The 18,375-nt window shown below is 37.2% G+C and overlaps 1 pseudogene; it reads right to left on the bottom strand.

Moving 5' to 3' along the window:
• Window positions 1-908: 908 nt before the first annotated feature.
• On the bottom strand, window positions 909-18,086 carry LOC119779997 (annotated as a pseudogene).
• Between the last annotated feature and the right edge of the window lie 289 nt (window positions 18,087-18,375).

The following is an 18,375-nucleotide window of genomic DNA, read 5'->3' on the forward strand; positions in this document are numbered from 1 at the left end:
TCTGTTGCCGTCTTGTGTTGGTCTTCTTTCCCTAGCTCCTTTCCAGACTGCTCTGTTCACACCTGCTCCTAATTTTCTCGTTAGTACTCTCTTTGTTCAGTCTCCCATAAATACACTCCTTGTGCAGTTCCTCAGTGCTGGTTCCTTGTCTTACTTTGGCTACGTTCACACTGCAGGCCTTGATGCTCAATTTCGATTTTTTTTGCGAAATCCAATTTTTTTACGTTGCCGTTCATATTTCCAACTATATGCGACTTGTATGTGATATCCTGTGTGAACTGCAGTCATACAATGCAAGTGTCCCGCATGTGAAGTAGAGGACGCAATGATGTCACAGGCCAGTGTGCTCTTTTTACCGGAAGTAAACATGGATGGTAGTGCCGGCGCGCATCTAGCGGTCTTTTCCGCTTAAAAATCTTAAAAACCTTAAAAATCTTTTCAATATGGTTAAACATAAATACAGCTCTCCCCATTATCATCTGCCATGGTTGTTGTTTTTCTTGCTGCTTCTGCGTAGCAGAAAAAATCGGATTTGGGTCACTTCAGGCTGCTGTGTGTAGCCTTTGTCTTACCTCGTCTTACCCTTTCTCCTCGTGATTGTTTTCCCGTGATGCCTCCATGGTTCTGGTTTGTTTTATATTTTTCATGTTTGATTTTTGGATTCCCGTCTCTTTTACTTGTGTTTATTTATTTAAAGCTACAAAGATTCACCTCTGCATTTGGGTCCTCTAACCATAACCAAATCGTGACACCCTTTTAATAGATATCAATGTATTCAGTCCATATGTCATTTCATTTTAAATAATTTAATCTTTTATATACATAATGATCTCATTTCAATAATTTTTTTAATTCAAATAACTCAAATTAGTTTTTGTTGCCTCAATGTCCCTGAAATGCATTTATTTTCTTTTTTTTTCTTCTCACCACTTTGAATTGTCCACTTTGAATTGTCTTGGCACTGAAATGTGCTGTATAAAAAACATGCCTTTCCTTGCCTTGCTTCTTCTCTTACCAGATGATCTAGACAGATCGTGTTGGGTGGCCCCAGAAGGTCCTAAGCAAACAAAGAATAGATGATGTTATAATTACATTGTTTATTCAAAAATCACAAGAGGCTTCTATCCTGCACTTTAAAATAAAGTATAGAGAAATGAATTGCAGATTATTCATTGGAGACATAGTTTTATCACATTTAAAATTGTATTGTTCATATTTCCAACTATATGCAAATTGTATGTGATCTTCTGTATGAACCGCAGTCATACAACACAAGTGTCCCACATGTGCAGTAAAGGACGCAATAACGTCACAGGCCAGCGTGCACTTTTTTTTTGGAAGTAAACATGGATGGTAGTGCCAGAGTGCATCTAGCAGTCTTTCCCAACCATAAAAATCTTTTCAATATGGTTAAACATAAATACAGCTCTCCGCATCATCATCTGCCATGGTTGTTGTTTTTCTTGCCTCTTCTACGAAGCAGAAAAAATCGGATTTGGGTCACTTCAGGCTGCAGTGTGAACGTAGCCTTTGTCTTACCTCGTCTTACCCTTTCTCCTCGTGATTGTTTTCCTGTGATGCCTCCATGGTTCTGGTTTGTTTTATATTTTTCATGTTGGACTTTTGGATTCCCACCTCTGTTACCTGTGTTTATTTAATTAAAGCTACAAAGACTCACCCTTGAATTTGGGTCCTCTAACCATAACCAAATCGTGACACCCTTTTAATAGATATCAATGTTTCCAGTCCATATGTCATTTCATTTTAAACAATTTTATCTTTTATATATATAATGATCTCATTTCAATATTTTTATTTTATTCAAATAACTCAAATTGGTTTGTGTTGCCTCAATGTGCTCAATGTTCTTTTTTTCTTCTTCTTTTTTTCTTCTTACCACTTTGAATCGTCCACTTTGAATTGTATTGGCACTGAAATGTGCTGTATAAAAAACATGCCTTTCCTTGCCTCGCTTCTTCTCTTACCGTATGATCTAAACAGATCATGTTGGGAGGCCCCAGAAGTTCCTATGCAAACAAAGAATAGATGATGATATAATTACATTGTTTATTAAAAAATTACAAGAAGCTTTTATCCTGCACTTTAAAATAAAGTATAGAGAAATGAATTGCAGCTTATTCAGTGGAGACATAGTTTTCTCACATTTAAAATTGTATTTCCAGAATTTATACTGCATATGTAGATACAGACACTCATGATTCCTCCCTATCTCTGCAAAAAAGGTAATATTTTTCTTCATTCATCTTCACCTCTTTCTTGTCTCAAGCTTTTTAATTACAAAATGTAGATTAGAGTATTTATTTTATGTACATAAGATTAGCTATTTATTGCAGCTTTTTAAGGGTGTGGTCAGTGACATTAAGTGGTAAATTATGACTTGAAAGCTCAGGGATTATTTATAAAATTTATGTTCATTTCTTGGTCATCCTTTCATTGAAAATAAATCTGGGAGATTAAGCCACTAAATGGATAAAAAAAAAAGAAGACAAAGGAGATGATATTTACTGTAGGCTGATGTGACATGACCTTCTGGCTGCATTTTTCCTCCCCCACTAGGCTTGTTAAGAACATCTGTGTTCTCCCCCTGTGGCTTGGTGACCACCATGGATGTGAGCGGGGTCACAAAGCTATACTTCAGGGACAGCTCCAAAGCTTCACTCTTCACTTTCTCCTTTTCGGGTCCAGTTAGCAGCAGCCTGTGTCATAACATCTACATTGTGATCTCTGAGACAAGCTGTAGTAAAAACATGAGAGGGGTCGATACTTGATATTTACAATAACTGTACACAGCTTGGTTCTCAGATAAATTCCTTAGGTTCCTTAGGTAATCATTTTTAAGTCTTAATTGTATTATATGCGTCACATATGGTTTTTGTAAACTGCTAGGTGTTCAAAGCACATGGCCACAAACATGAACTGGTTCAGCTAGAAGTTTCAAGAGAAGAGTTGCCCTAAAGACACTATGCATGCTTCATATAAGCGATTGCTGCAGAGTTTACATAGGACTAGAATACCTATGTAGGAATGCATGTAACTAACTCTGACTTCGCCTATATGATTATTCTAATTTAATCTTTTAGTAATGTAAGTGTTGGGATCCAGAGGCTTGCCCACCAGAGGGCGCCGAGGATCCCTTCCTGATGGTTTGTACTTCTGTTGGGATCTGGGGTGCTGTCTAGCTTCCTCCACCAGAGGGCGTATTGGATCTCCTGAAGCAGGAGCTGACTTCACCAGCTGTTCCTCATCTGCTCATCAGGAGACCAGTACATAAGTGGGCTGTGGACAACACTCCAGTGCCAGAGTGTTTTGCCAGTTATGGTTAGCAAGCCTGAGCCAACCTGCCTGTCTGAATCCTTACTCCCTGATAACCCGAACCTAACCTGTTTCTTTTCCTCTCTGCTTCCCAGGAAGAACCTGTCTGAAGTCTGAAACTCAGGAAGAGTTTCTCTCTCTGAAACCAGTCTGTCTGATCACTGAAGAACCCTGGAGAATCGAACCTGTCAGATATCTGCCTGCCTGCTCACAGAAGAAACTGAAAGAGGAGCTCAGATAAGAATCAGCAAAATCACTAGCCAAGGTCTGCCTCCGCCTAGCCCTCAATCTGCCAACAGCCTCTGGACCCTCCTGGTTCCCCCCTCTGCCGCTCTGCTCAAACCTCTGAAAAGGTACAGACCCGCACTCATTCAACCAGCAAAATTACCTAGGCTTCTGCTAAAACTACAAACTACAGCAGACTGAAAAAATCTTTAATTTATTAATTGCCGATATTTATTTCCATAATAAGTCAAAATTATCATTACTAATGATGAGAAACAACCTCAAGTGTATGAATGTAATGGCACACTTACTACCAATTTAACTAAAATGGGCCAAACCTTGTAAATAACTGTGCACACCCAATGTTAAGATAATTTTTTAGGCTCTAGTGACCTTTATTTGTGCATTTTTCAAAGTTTGCAGACAGGAAACAGGATTAGAAACAAGCGGAGGACATGTTGCAAAGGTAGGCATTGCTCAATAAAGGGTGTGTTGGTCTAGCAGTTAGAGCAGTGTGCTTGTGCTCTGAGAAGGTTGCAAATACACGGTTTGATCCCCACAGCCTGCACTCTGTGTCCCTGAGCCTATATTTTAATTTCAGCTGACAATTACAAAATTATGATAATAAAACCAAGTAATAGAAATGACACATATTTGTATCTTACTCTTTCTCCAAAAGTTGTTTAACATTGAGTTAGGCCCAGACCCTCTGAAGAAGTCCACCAGTGACTGTTCCAGTTTAAGTATCCACGGAGTCATTTTTTTGAGAGAATATTACTTTTCTATTGCTCTGTCAAAATAAAACTAGAAATGAATTCCAGTGCAAAAAATGTTTTAAAGAGAAAAAGTAGTACTACTTTTATTTTGTGGTTTGATTCTTACTGAGATGGCCACAACTTGTGGCACAAATGTTTCAATGTTGTTGTCAATGAGCTCACCAGCCACCACAAGCTCAGAGCCGTTATAATACTGACTGAAATTTGTCTGCGTCAGATTGGTTGCACCGGCAAATACCATTATCACATCTTTGAGGAGAGGAGTGGCCACCTCTTCATAGAAACCCTGTGGGTAGAAGTATGGCTTGCTATTTTATGTATTTGCTTTTCTGTGGTGCTTCATTTTATTGTAAAAAGTCAGGAAATTGGTTGATCAAACGTTATTGTTAAAAATGGATAGGAATACCTTGAGCTGTAAATCAGCATCAGAGTCTTCATAAATCCGTCTTGCTACACCACTGTTTTCCAATGACATCTTCTCCAAGAACTCAAAGTTGACATCAAAACCAAAACCAAGGCAGTAGAGTGGAAATGCTCCTGCAATCGCCTGTCTCACATTTGTTTGTACTATCTCAATATTTGTTACTCCTATAATGACACATGAAATTACAGACTGAGATCAGTTTATAACTGTAATAAAATTAGACAGCTGCCAAAAATGTTAAAAAGTACACACACACACCCCACACACACACACACACACACACATACGTACATCAGTATATATATCTTAAAACTTTCAAAATACCAAGACCAATGATCACTGAAGTTTGATGGTACATGGTCAACATTGTATGTAATTTAAAACAAAACTATGGATTTTCTTTCTTGAGAGTATTACTTTTAACAACTTGGACACTTCAAGACAGGGCTCTGGTTTTTTATGCTTTTAATTTTATTTTTTAATGCACGTTATCATTTGCTCTTGATGTTGTTGGAGATTCTTTTCCTTTTATTCTATTTTCTGCTCCAAATTACTCATATACCTGTTTATTTCTGTATCTGTTCACTTTCTGTGTCAGTCAGCTAATTGGACATTTTTATGTTGGCATACAAGAATATCAAAGAGGCTCTAGCATCACCTTATATGGTAATGCTGTGGTGTTGTGTGAAAAGGGCTGGATGGTGGGGGAACCCCTGGTATCCTTTTGGATAAACTGAAAAGCATGTTGAAGCTCTCAGTCTTTTTAAAGATGTAATAAGGCCTGAGATAGAAGGTGAGATCTTTTTCTGCAATCTTTGCTTATATAAATGATTTTATTAGCCATGACTTGAATAAATCCTGTTAATGTAACATGTTTCCTTCTTTGTGTACACTATCTGAGAAACAACCCTCCTCGGATTCGGACTGGCTTATCAAAATGATCCCACAATTTAATTAGTGGATGTTAAAACAAAGCAGTTTCTACACAAAAAAATCAAGTAATTATAAACAAGACAGTCTCCCAGACAAAAACAACCAAGGATATATGTCTGCATCCCCTCTTGATAAGAGAGAAAATTGAACAAAACTAATGAAGAGATCAGAACAGGCTTTTGTAAAAAGAAAAAAAAAATCCATTATTATGTTATCAGTCAGATATTAATCATTTCGATGCACCTATCCATTGTGGTCTAAAAAAAAAAAAAAAAAAAAAAAAAAAATATATATATATATATATATATATATAAGGAAACATTGAATAATTTTTTTTAGGTTGTTGTCTCATGTTCGAGTGCATGCATGTGAGCTTTGAATAACCTGATGTTGGTTCTCCATCTGTGAGAAGTATAAGGATGGAAGCTGAACCTTCTCTGGGATTTGCATTCAACATACGTGCCCCTTCCAACAATGCTGAATTGATGTTTGTACCTAGAACAGGCGGAAAAAATTATCTGCCGTCCTGCTAAGAAATATTTTAATTTTCCTTTCAACAAATCTCACCTCCCTGTGCACTTATATCCTGTGCAAATTTTTTGGCTCCCTGCAGATTTAGACTCGTGGCCTGAACAAGTTCTCTTTTCCAGGAAAATATGTTACTATGAAAAGTGATGATACCAAAGAAGTCATCCTCTGCCAGGTCATTCAGAATGTGGATTAAAGCTGGTTTGGTCTGTGCACACATTAACAGAAGTGAAATTGTAGGAAACAATGAAAATAAATTTGTTTTGGATATACAACAACTTTTATTAAGAAAGCATTCACATAAAGGTATAGAGGACGATCTTTTGTTTCCGGATGGATCATCTAAATAAGTGCTCCTCCTAACTGTCAGTCATTCTGGTGGTATGTTTACGTAAGGCCGTCCTACATGCTTGACCCGTTAGCTGTCTTTTTGTGTGCATCTTTCTCACCATTTTTCTATGAAAATGGCCAAGGATCGTAAGAGAAAAAGTCTTTACGAAGTGTATGACAAGCAAAGAAAGGCCCCAGAAGAGCCAGATATATCCCGGAATGATTTGCACAGAGAGCTCTTCTTGCAAAGCATTATGGGATTTGCTGTCACACCGGCCCGCTGTTGTCATAGGCTGTCTCTACCCGACAGCGGTGACTAATAACAAAGATGGCGCAGGCACCGCGCAGTGGAGGAGGAGTTACCTGACCAACGGGGAGCAAAAACCAGCGATCATTGCTCCGAACGGTAGGTTAACTGAGTTTGCTATGAAGTCCACTATATAGTCTCCACTCTATATAGTGATTGAGGGATTTAGGGGTTAGGTTGGACGTTTGGGCACAGGAAGCTTGTATGAGCTATTAGAACAACAACTTTTAAACGCCTATTAACGCAGCTTTTAAACGCCTATTAATGGGCATTTCCTCTCGGAAACGGGTACAGGGTTGTGTAATTGCGTTTTTTTAAAGTGGAGAGGGCGGTTCTTTTAATAAAATCATGAAAATCGTCCAAAATATCTTCAAACTGCAGATTCAGGATATTCCTCTTAAACTTTTCAAAAAGTTTTACCTGTTGTATTTTTCTGCCACTCATTGAGCCACTTTTATCAATAACAAAGACGACATTCTTGGGTATTCTGGCAAGGTTAGATGGAGCAAAGTGATGGACAAAGTATCCATCCGAAGTCTTAAAGGGAAGAAGAACTACATGTTAATGAGGGATCAAAATATGATTTTCAAGATAGTAGGTATTTTTGGCCATTTTTCAACAACATATTTATAAATGAGCTGCTAATAGGCAGCTATTATTTTCAGGAGTGTTTTACCTTGATATCACCCAGCCCATTGTCTCGATTGACCTCATATGAAATGACCAGATCTCCATTCATACCTTGCTCTCCACAGCTGTCGCAGGCTCTTTGTTGGTCTTCTGTAGGATAGAAATATACCCATGCCTGAAATATAGAAAAGTGGGTTTTATATGTTGCACAGTAAAAGATTTTGCTTTTCATTTGTGTTTTTATAGGATTTTTACATTTGCACATTTTTAAGTGCTTTGGATATTAGCTTCCACTTACTTCCTAATGCATACTGGAGAACTAGTAGTTGTTATATTGTACCCCTATTTTTTGGTCCAAAAAGTTATTTCGGACCAATTTGTTGTGAGTATGTTTTGGGGATTTAAATAAATCCTTGGTATATTGTACTGTATACACTTTACAGTACAGTATTTTATTGTTTAAATTTTAAACCTTCACTATTATGTTATTCTTATGCATTTTTCTAAGGTCCACATTTGTGTGACCATTTTTTCTGTAATATTTTTGCTGTTATTAATACCAGATTTTTCCCATTGTGGGACAATGAAGGGATTTTCTATTCTACTATATTCTATACGGGTCTTTTTTACAATAAAAGTCTTTTAATAAAAAAAAAAAAAAACGACAGACAGTCATGAGGAGGACAGAAAACAGATCCGATTTGGCTTTGGAAGAATTATAACAACGTCACTGTTGGGATCCTGAGGCTTTGCCCACCAGAGGGTGCCGAGGATCCTCTTCTGTTTTCTGTTTTCTGTTAGGGACTGGGGTTACTGTTGGGATCTGGAGATCTACCATCTGTCTCCAGCAGAGAGCGCTGTGGGTCTCCTGGGCTGGAGCTTCCAGCACACCTGAAGCCCATCAGCCCATCAGGAGACCTTCCTTCATAAGCAGCAGCCAGACCTTCCTTCGACGCCGCAGTGTTGACCAAGTTTGGTTAGCGAAACCTGAGCCTCTGTTAATTTATAGAATCCTAGTAGACTCTAGAGAGAAACTAGATTCTAACCTGCCTCTGTCTTCTCTGCCTCATAGGAAACCTGATCAAAGTGTGAAGCTCTGGATGAGCTTAGTCTGGAAACCTGCCTGCCTGCCCAAGGAAGCCAAACCAGAAGACATTAGTCTGGATTCCTCCAACAGCTCTCAAGGAGGAGCTAGGAAACCCAGTCAAAGTCTGAAACTCACGAGTCAGAAGCTAGATGCTGCTGCCGCTGAGCTCCCTGCTGAATCTACAGTCTCTGGACCCCCAACAGCTCTCAAGGAAGAGCTAGGAAACCAAGTCAAGGTCTGAAACTCCCAAGTCAGAAGCTAGACGCTGCTGCCGCTGAGCTCCCTGCTGAATCTACAGTCTCTGGACCCAACCGGTTCCCCCTCTCTCAAAGGATCTGCCAGAACCTAATCTAGGTACATTCTGAATTTACACACTGGCTTTTCCATCTCGCTGCCTGGCTAATCAAACTATCCATCTCTGCAGATGTCAGTGATTCCAGTCCCGGACCTGTACCAGAACCAGTTCATAATTACTCTGTGTGTTTTTCAATAAACTCTGTTAAACTTTTACTCAGCTTCCTGTGGTGTTCTGCATGTGGGTTCAGCCTCTTAAGCCTATCATGACAGTCACAGCAATTTAATTCCCATAATTCAAGTTAAAAATGGTGATTAATATGCATACACTCCACAATTCACGTTGGGGCTGCTTGAACCTCCCCTATTGCCACAGTGAAGGCTCTCATTTCAAGAAACTGCCTTCCTGTTGGGAGCTGGAGTAGTACCATCTTTCTCCAGCAGAGTCCGCCGTGGATCCTCCTGAGCAGAGCCTCCTGCACAGCTGCTGCTCATTACCATCATTAGAGGATCCACTATATAAGCTGTCTTCAGACCTTGCCTCAATGCCAGAGTGTTGCTCCAGTTGGTCAGCGCTTAAGCCTAGATCTACAGTGAAACTCCATGACCTTTGAATCCAGCTTGGATTCTAACCATTATCTCTGTCTTCTAGGAAACCTGTGTCTCCTCAGAGAAAGCTCAGGACGAGCTAACCTGCCAAGCCGACCCTCTGAGCCAAACCTGAAGATTCTCAGAGAACCTCCAAGCAGCTCTGGGCAAGAGCTGGGAAATCCCAAAGCCAAGGTCTGTTCTTAGTGGACGTGAGACGCTGAAGCAGCAAACGGACTCTGCTAATGAACTCTTCTCCAGATCCAACAGAGACTCTCCCAAAGCTTTATCTGTGCACCCCAAGACTCCAGTGAACCAGTCCCCAGATCACATCCAGTCATCTGTACTCTCTTCGTGCTTGAGCCTTAAATGAACTTGTTAAACTTTCCTCCCGTCTCAGACTGTGTTGTGCATGTGGGCTAGGCACCTCAAACCCAGCATGACACTTCCATTGAGTGTTTTCTTGCTGCACCCGGTAATAACTCTTTAGATCTGCTTATAAAAATCAGAGAATATATAATACTACTTGTATAGCATATTGCCATTAAAGCCAATTGGTAATAAGATAAAAAAAAAAAAAAAGTGAGCCAGGAATAGACCAAGCGTGGCCCGAGTGGGGTCGTTGGTGGGGTAAGTTGATGGTTTTGCATTTCAGTCATTAAACATTGTGTCATATTTTATTTTATTGTGCAGATCTTTTTCTATTATTCTGTGAGGCCAGATAATTGGTAACTATAATTTTTTTAACTGTTGCTTCCCCATTTTATTACAAAATCAGGACTCAAGCCTGATTCGAAAGGGAGAAGTTATAAGATGGGGTTGGAGAAAAATTATCTGTTAATTAATAAAAACATGTAAATTTCTAGTGCTATATCATACAACAGTAAACTTGATTGAAATCATATAAATATTTGTACAATTCATGAAAAATACATGTGCAATAAAGAGTATAATACAATGTTATTTAAAATTAAAAAAAATGTTGGCTTGCAAATAGGGTTGGGAATTGAAAAGATTTTCACGATTCCGATTCCCTTTTCGATTCTATGAAACGATTCGATTCTTTATCGATTCTTTTTTCGATTCCAATTTGGGGGAAAAAGGAGAACAAACAGTTTGATTATCAGAATCAACTTTGTTTACTTAACTATTGCACAATCTTACAAACTCAACAAGATCAAGATGTCCACAGGAAATGTGAAACTGGAGTAACATCTGTGTTTAAATGAAAAATGAATACAAAAACAAACTTAATAACCAACAATGTCTAATAACAAATGATGGGATAATAACCTATTTTAAATAACAAAAAATACTAATTATAAAACAGTAGTAGCACTGCAAAAAATGTAAATCTAAATAAGTCATTTGTTCTTAAAATAAGTTCAATGAGACATTTTGTCAATGGAACAAGACAATTTACATTTGAAATAAGAAAAAAACTATTAAATTGTCTTATTTCAAAAGCATATTATCTAATTATCTTATTTTAAATGTAAAAATACTCATTCCATTGGCAAACTATCTTATTTACCTGCTCAAATTAAGGGTAAATACACTTGATTTAAGATATTTTTACTTAATTTCAGATCATTTTTGCAGTGAGGGAAAATTAACAATTCTTTTGCAGAAAGATGAGCATATCTGCTTTTTCTGGAAGGATACGGGATCTTTCAGCGCTTATGGTGTCTCCAGCCGTGGAAAACACCCTCTCAGATGGGGTGGAGGAAGCCTGCACACAGAGGTAGTTTTCAGCCAGTCCAGATAGCAAGGGCAGCGTATCTTGCTTCTTCCACCACCACAGTGTGGCGCTAACCCTGCAGGGGATGGAGGGCAAGCTTTTACAGAGCTGGATTTCCTGATCTACCCTCTGGGCTAAGGAAAGACGGGGCTTTGATTCACAAAGTGACCGCAGCTCGTTGTCTTCCTCCTCGAATAGTTCTTCCAACTTGCGTAACTTGCGTAACTTGCGTAACTTACGTAAAAACCGTGACGTAAGTCGTGCTCCCCAGAGCCGGCGCTCTAGGCTCTGGTGCTGCGGGAATCGAAAAAAGAATCATTCAGCGAGCTGCCAAACGATGCCATGGAATCGGAAAATACGGAACCGGTTCTTAACAGGAACCGGTTTTCGATTCCCATCCCTACTTGCAAACAATGTTCCCTGTAATTTTCATGTGTCTTAGTGTACATAGAGATTTTTTAAGTGATTTGGTCTATTTAAAATAAAAAAAAATCCAACAACTTATTCATGAGATGTGTAGTATGCTGTATGTAATAGTCCAGCTTTGGACATGTTTCTGATCTGGAAGAACTGAGACATACTTTTGAGACATAGCTTTTGTTCACATTAAAAACATTTTGCACTATGAGATGTGCTAAAGCTTGCGTTACAGTATAAATTCCTATAACTTTGTGTCTATATATATATGTGTGTATATATATGTGTATATATATATATATATATATATATATATATATATATATATATATATATATATATATATATATATATATATATATATATATATATATATATATATATATATATATATATAAACCCCCCCCCCCTGAAAAATACAGGCAGAAGTAAATTTTCAGAAATTATTTCTAGAGTAACTAAATTGTTAAAGATATTTTATTTTGTGTTTCATGTGTTGTGTACTAATGAAATATTATGATGTATAATGTGTGATTCATCGTTAATTAACTCTTGCTAAAGATCGTTCCAGATAAAGGTCATGCAACGGATGGGTTGTGAAAGAGGCCTGAAAATCATCTATCACATGTTGGGTTGTAAAAGAGGCCTGAACATTCTCTATCACATGTTTCTTTTAAACATGTGTTATTGGAACAATGCAATTGTAAAACAACCACATGCTTTGTTTTAACATATGTGCTGAGGTTTAAAGTAAGATCATTTTGTTTCCCTTTCCCTTAGTTAAACCTCAGCTTGTGTAATTAGGGACATCCCCTGACTTCAATAAATAGCGAGGAGAAAGCTGAAGACCAGCAGAGTGGGTTGGAGACTTGTAAACTCCACAGCCTCTTCCTACTCTCCTCGCGAGTAAACTAAATTAATTGTCTCTGTGCCTTCTTTCTTTCCCTGTATGTATGTATGATGTTTTAGGTGCTTAGACCTGACATAAATATATAAAAAATATATATGCATTAGATATATGTTGTATGTTTTCTTTAAATAGGGGGCCCATTAGAACTCCCCCCACCCCAACATGAAATGGTTTGAATAGGACAACGGCGGGCTGCAACTTTTAAAGTTAATTTCGCTGCAAACTAAGAATTTGAGGTTTTCAGAAGTCCAGTGTTTGGTGTAGAGGGGGGGCCAAAAAGACTGTGTTGTGGCCCCAGCAAAGCTTTCAGCTGGCCTGCCTGTAACTATTCGTTTACACAGTTTTTTTTTTGCATTTCTACTAGTATAGCATTTCATGTTTATTATCCATAAATAAGAAATTTTATTAAATGTTACTATAATATAAACAAATCGGACTGCAATTTAATCTGTTTTTACATTTGTACTTCTCACTTCTCCGTTTTCCCAAATAAGCCACTTTAAGAGCTTTTTGGATGCTGTTTTGATAGGATTTATTAATCTATATCTTCTTTCACAACAATCGCAGGATGCTGCCATGTAGCAAAAAATCCACAAGCTGTGAGATCTCCTTTAGCTCCTCTCATCTAAGTACTTCCAAGGCACCTACCTGGGAATGTCCTGATAAACAGTTAACATTTTTGCTTCATTATATACATTTTAAAAAGTGTGTCTTAAACTGTGAGCATGTTGGATAGCAGAGCTGTTACAAATGGGTGAGCTTTGTTGTTCTGGAAGCTTAGACTGGTGAATAATTTTGGTATTTGGGGTATTTGGTAATTGGGGATTATTCTTCAACCTGTTGGACTATTTATTTATGCACCTTTAGCAGTTTTTGATTTGCTGAATAAAAACATTTGCTGAACTTTTTTTAAAGGACAGTGTTTTATTAAACATATATTAATCTAACTACAATACTTAAATGTAATTTCTTTTATTTTACAACTTAATTAATAGTGGTATACGAGAATGGCATTGAAGAGTAGCTATATTATGTGCCAGAAAAACTATGTTTTTTGGATTCAATAAAGCCAGTTTACATAATCCAGCTGGCTGAGATGTTGTAAGAGCCCAATTTAAATAATGAATAAAAAAGATGAATGTATTCCCTGTACACTTTTATCATTATTATTATTATTATTATTATTATATTCAACCTGGTTATGGCAAGCGAAACATTTTCTTTGTTTCTCCATTTTGTCCGTCTAATTGATTTACATGTTATATTGGATTTTATTTCATGTACTGTATAGATTTTCTTGTTAGCTGAGAATGCTGCAGTGCGCAATTGTGCGAGTAGTACGCACTTGTTCAAGCGTGCAGCTTAGAGGGAACACTGGTTGCAAGTTTGTTAAGTGTAAAAAAGAAGAAAAAAAACACATTGAAACCAACTGTACCTGTTTGTCTGCAAGGGTTTTGGTGATGGCATTGGCCAAAGCTTTGGTGCTAAGTCTTCCTTTCACACCAATGTAACTGATGCCTGCTTTTTCATGAATATACACATCAACCTGATTGTGAGTAAAATAAAACAAACCAGCCAGTTAAAAGCATCTATCTTCACAGGACACATCACACAACAAGATGTTCAGAACAATCTAAAAACCTTGAAGTCTTTCACAGGCTGCATGGGTTGAGCATGGATTAGTAGCTCGTATTTTCCATGGGTGCGTTTCAGCAGTTCCTCATAAGTGAGTTCAAAGGTGATCTTTTTGTGAGCTGCCACGGTTACAGAGGTTTTAAATTCCTCCATGGTTCTCCCCACAGAGCTACATGGGGAAATTTGTATTATTTAATGAAGTCATAAGCTTTTGTTTGGAATATGTTTAAGTTTAGTTATAACGCAATATGTAAATGTCTTTTGCATGTAGACAAAAAGAAGGACTGTAGAAAAAACAAGAAACTTATATTTCAGTGAATTAAGCAGTCATTACCTTACAATACCAGCACTCTGACCACGGGACACAGCCTGTTTGTACTGCTTCTGAGCCTGCTCCTTGGTTTTCACAACTCCATCATATATTTGACCGTCAATATTCCTGAAGAAGTAGGAAGGGTTTTTTTTTTTTTTTTTTTTTTTTCAAATTATGGTTAAATAGAAAACAAATAAATAGTAAGCATAGTAAAAAAAAAAATCAGACATATCCAGGTATATTTTTCTTCCACTCACATTTTGAATTTACTGATGAAGGCATTTTTTGGAATCTGGACATGGAATTCAATTTCTTTTGATTCATTCATGCGATTTATAACACGGCTTGTTATAACAGTGGTAGCATAACGACTGGTCACATTTGAGGAGATATGAAATCTGTATTATCCCAGTCATCCTGTGTAAACACATAGAAAACAAAAAAATTATTAAGGACTAATGTTCTTCCAAACAATCAACACAGCAAACTTTGAGAATTTGTACTGCCAAACTTCAGAATTATTTTGTATACATTTTGAAGTTCTATTTGTAGGATTACATACAATGTATATTGTGCCTAATATTAAATAACATCCTTATTCTTTGGCGTATATATATATATATATATATATATATATATATATATATATATATATATATATATATATATATATATATATATATATATATATATATATAATGTGGATTCACAATCAATTATTCCTTAACTGCTGCTCAAGTTGAGTTCATAGTCTTGTAAAGCAAGATCTGCAGGTTTACTTGTGGTTCCTAGAATTTCTAAAAGCAGAATTGAAGGTAGATCTTTTAGTTATCATGCTCTTCTCCTTTGGAACCAGCTACCAGTTTCAGTCAATGAGGCAGACACCCTGTCTATTTTTAAGGGTGACTCAGGTTGTCCTGAGCTATCTCTATAGTTAGGCTGCTATATGCTTAGACTTCTGTGGGACATAGCGACCCCTATTTCATCATTCTGCTATATTGTATCTCTATTCTACCACTCTGCAGAATCTGCTAGTTCAATCTCTAATGTTATGATCTCTGTTTTTTCTTATATTAGCTTCACCTCGTCTGTTCCTGTGTGGCATCCTTTGAAATGGGAGTTGGCTTGGAGCTTGTCTGCTTGGCTGTATGTTTCCTGTATGTTGCCTTTTGAAGCTGCTTTTTGTAACTCTGCTTCTGTCTCCTTGAACCCCAGTCGGCCTCCGCAGATAGCCGCTCACACTGAGCCTGGTTCTGCTGGAGGTTTCCTCCTATTGAAAGTGATTTTTTCCTTCTCACTGTCACTACAAGCATGCTTAGTGCAAGGGGTTGCATTCGAGTCAATGAGTCGATGCAATCAAGTGGTTTTCCTTAGATAGAAACCTTTGTATCAATTTGACTGTATGATCTGGTGAACTGTTAAGTGTCTTGAGGTGACATGTGTTGTGAATAGGTGCTATATAAATAAACTGAATTTAATTTAATTCTTGATGTCATGTTCATAAACAGATTGCTGCAAAACAAACTATTACATTATCTTCAAGTGTCTAAGGACTGCAGACCCTTTACTAGACAAATCCACAGATGCAATCCTCACCCCACTGTGCTTGGGGACAAAAGCAACTGCTATATCAGGGGAAGGCAACATAAGTCTTTAAGTACCACTCCCTGTAGCATTTGCATGTATTTCTTCTTCAACACACCTGAACAAAATATATGGTTCATTGCCAGGCCTCTGATAAACTTACTGACTTGCAAAGGGGGTCATTTGTATGGAAGATTTTCCCTGCCAAATCCAAGAGCCATTTGGAATCAATTTGAGATGAGGATTTAAACTACTTGTACTCAAAACATGTAATGCTCACATTCAAAACTTCTGCTTTTAGATATATTCTCTTCTCCATCAAATCTTGCTTTCTGCTCCTATAGATCTAATGCTTCTTGCACAGATATATTTTCTCCTCTTGTTTACTTAATTCCCCTCCTGCACAAACGAGTGATTTCTTGGCTATATACTCGTAAACCCTTTGGCTCCGTTTTTGGATTTTTTTCCCTCTCAGGCTGGATTCAAATCATCACTTAGCAACCTTTCCAAGGGCAGCCTCAGAAAGGGTGCGCTTGCTTTCTTCTACTGACTTTGCCTGCTACTGCTTACCAGTTCTAAAAATGTGGGCCAAACTCCAGCAATGCAACTTGCTGCCTGACACTTTTGGTTACCAAGATTAAGCCACTGTATTTAAAGCGATTAGCTCCAGATAAACAATCTGACCTTTGTTCTGCAACATCGTAATAAAGAAAAACATGTCCGAGAAGTAAAAATAAACACCCATCCGTTTAAAGCAAACAGTGATGTACTCAGCCAGGTTTGTTCTTGCACACTAAAAACAAATTTGAACCCTGTCTGACTGATCTTTGAACTGTTGTTTGGATATTTCACAGGGCAGTTTTTCTTTACTTAACAAATATATTGATGTGTAGTTTTTTTTCTCACATTTATATAGGACCTAAACTGATATAAATGCATTTCTATTTTACATTATCAGCAAATCATAAATAAAGACAAAATTGTCCTTATAACTAGAATATGTTGTTTGAAATAACACATGTAAACACAATACCCTTACAGCAATTATTTAGTAAGGCACACATTTTATAATTATCTGAAAATTTGGAGATGATCATGAAAAAAATGAACTGCAACAGTTTTTTTTTTTTTTTTTTTATAATGCTTATCAATGTTTTTAAAAATGTGTTAGTGAGCACCTTCATGAATGTAATATTTTATGTGAAGTTTTTTTTCGCATTATATATCTTTTTCTTCTAGATTTAGTAGTTAACATTTACAGGTTACAGCATTCCTTACCACTAAAACCAAACCTTTTTAGAAGGGGAAAAAAGAACAACGAATCATACTTGGATCGCGGTTGGTCATTTGGGCATGTTTTTGTTAAAATCTATTGCACATGAGAATATTGACTTATGTCTGTATTTATAAATTTTTTTGTTTAGTAGATAAGTTTTATATTGTTTGCAATGGAGGCATTGAATAATTATGCTGCCTGGATATTCCTTCATAAATGAAATTATTATTTAGTATGGTTCATTTCAAATGAAGTAACCGATAGTATGGTTCATTTCAAATGAAGTAACCGATTAGTTAAAAACTGTTAGAACATGTCAGACACATATTACCACACTCTCTGAGTACTCACAGCACAACATTTCTCCATGTTAAAGAGTTTTAGTTTGCTGTAAAAATAACCTAATTTCACATGTTCCGATGTTAGCTTTACAAACTTGACAATTTAAGAACATGTGCACAGTTTGAGTTAAGTTTGTTACAAGTAAACACAGACAAGCATAAGCATTTCATTTTTTTTAACACGAAAATTATCTAGTTAATAAAATGTTTAATTTTCTTGCAGTGAAGTTTTCAGTGCAAGTGTTGTGAGAATGTACCTTTTTTGGTTGCGCAGTAGCCAAAGCCACAAGAATCCCAAAAAGGGAGAGTAGCATCACTGCTTTCCCCATGAAGCCTAGGATTTGATTCAAACAGATGCCACTGTCTGAATTCCAACTCAGCATGTACAATGTAAGTTTGTTTTGAAGAAACTATTTTAGACTCCTCCCTCTCATTCCCCTTAATCTGTAAAAAAGAAAAAAAAAAAAGACAACCTACAACATCAGTTCCACCTTTTTTAGACTATTGGCCTTTATTTGAATGTGAGCTGAAAGGAGGGTTTAAAGAGAGGGGGAGACATGCAGGAAAGGTAAAAACGGGATGACCCGAACCCATGAGAGCTACGTTGAGGACTAGAGCCTTCTTAAAGGGTTCACTGAGTTGTCGGAGAAAAAAAAAAAAATCAATTGATCTTATCCATTCTAGCAGAGATCCTGGTAGACAA

This window comes from Cyprinodon tularosa, unplaced genomic scaffold, assembly GCF_016077235.1.
Source record: "Cyprinodon tularosa strain WSP-4 unplaced genomic scaffold, ASM1607723v1 ctg154, whole genome shotgun sequence".
Lineage (NCBI taxonomy): Eukaryota > Metazoa > Chordata > Actinopteri > Cyprinodontiformes > Cyprinodontidae > Cyprinodon > Cyprinodon tularosa.